At 37.2% G+C, this 1779-nt stretch overlaps 1 pseudogene; it reads left to right on the top strand.

Annotated features, from left to right (window-relative positions):
- Positions 1 to 1192: 1192 nt before the first annotated feature.
- LOC138174650 (small ribosomal subunit protein mS40-like) overlaps positions 1193 to 1779 on the top strand; it is a 2800-nt pseudogene continuing 2213 nt past the window's right edge.

Genomic DNA, 1779 nt, shown 5'->3' with positions numbered 1-1779 from the left:
TACAAATAAAAAAATACCCAATCCCAAACTATACCTCATTTTGAAAACAAATCAAAAGGGTGGCATATTTAGAGGAATATCCTCTGCCTATTAGTCTTTTTAAATCTCTAAAATCAATACTCAAGGGAAAATAATATTAATCTGCTCTTATTATCCATATAAGAAACTATTGAAATAGGATTATGATCTTACTTCATAACTTGAGAACTTGGGATTGTTCTTCCCACAGGACCCATTATCAGATATTAAAAAGGTTAATATGCGATAAAAATATGGGAATAATTGCTGGTGAAATTATTCCATGCTTTATGTTTAGAAGCAAATGCAAATGTTATATTCACTATTATCAGGCTGTAGCTATTCCAGCTAATATACAGGATACTTAAGGAAACTTCCACAATCAATAGATTGCCTTCTGCAACATTAAATCTTGCCCATTTCAGAGTAGCGTAAACTGTTATTTCTTATTTATTTATAGCATTCTAAAGCGAAGTAGATCCTAAAGCTTTCACTGGAAGTAGATATTTTATTTTCTTATGGGTAACTGCAGACCATCACTTCTTATATTGCTCTTTCAAATGTCTATATAAGTTCCTTGCTAGACTCCTAAAGGGAAGCTTGTGGTGAATTAAGATGTGGAGACTAGGATCACACTTTGAGATAAGGAATGTTTTGTGTATATGTGTGTGGGGGTGTGGGGGGGGAACAACATCATGCAGAAAGAAATACGAAGTCATTAAATCTATTAAAGGCAATAAAAGGAACATACGTCAGAGAAGGAAAGATGATCCTTCTGAAAATAATAAACTGGTATCTATCTATTGGATTTTATGATTTTGGGAGAAAATACATGAGTCATTTTGATTGTAGAATTTAACTGCCTAATATGGTGACAGATTATCCCAACAATTTGGAACGGTTGGGATATTTCTCTTAGAGTCAGCACAGAATGCATGTTCTCTTGGTCCAGTGTAGGAAGTGGGCAGGGGGTACATAAGGGCAATGATAATATCGGATATTGACCTTGAAAATATGTTGAAAACCACATAGCCACACACAAAAAGAAATTGAGCCACAGAGTAGATAAATGACCTGTTTAAGAGCAGGCACATAAAAGAGAGACAAAGAAGTAGACTTGTGGTGTCATTGGTATAGGGAATGCTCACTGAAACTTTCTCAACTGATACAAAGAATGACCTTGCTACTTGCGGGCATAGAGAATGTCCCGCCCATCATCTTACAGGTAATATGTGTCAGAGGCAGAACTTAGGTCTTCCTGATTCTGAGACTGGCTGTCTTTCTATGTCATATATTTTTCTTTGCAGAGCTAGGATTCAGAATAAATCTTTCAGCTCAAAATCCTTTGCTTTTTACATTTGATCTGCATGCCTAACTTTATTAAGGTGAATCCTAGCATTTGGTACAGGTTAATCAACTTGGTTACTGTCTCTATTTGGGTGTAGATAAATGAGGGTAGAATAGAAGTAATGTCCCCTGCCTCAACCCTGGAGGTGGGGTGGCAAAAAGGAGGAAAGAGAATACCAATTCAGGAAACAGAACACAAGACTGTCAAGAGGGTTGGTAATAATGGTGGAAATCAATTATTGGATCAGCTGTTGAATTCTGTGGTGTTCTCTGTCTCTCTCTCTCTCTGTGTCTCTCTCTGTATCTCTCTCTGTCTCTCTCTCTCTGTCTCTCTCTCTGTCTCTCTCTGTCTCTGTCTCTGTCTCTGTCTCTGTCTCTGTCTCTGTCTCTCTCTCTCTCTCTCTCTCTCTCTCT

The sequence above is a fragment of the Petaurus breviceps genome, unplaced genomic scaffold, assembly GCF_028583685.1.
Source record: "Petaurus breviceps papuanus isolate PSGF00001 unplaced genomic scaffold, PetGlider_PUasm1.0 76, whole genome shotgun sequence".
NCBI lineage: Eukaryota > Metazoa > Chordata > Mammalia > Diprotodontia > Petauridae > Petaurus > Petaurus breviceps.
Note: the sequence above shows the minus strand (reverse complement) of the source record. Positions and strands in the feature narration are given on the sequence as shown.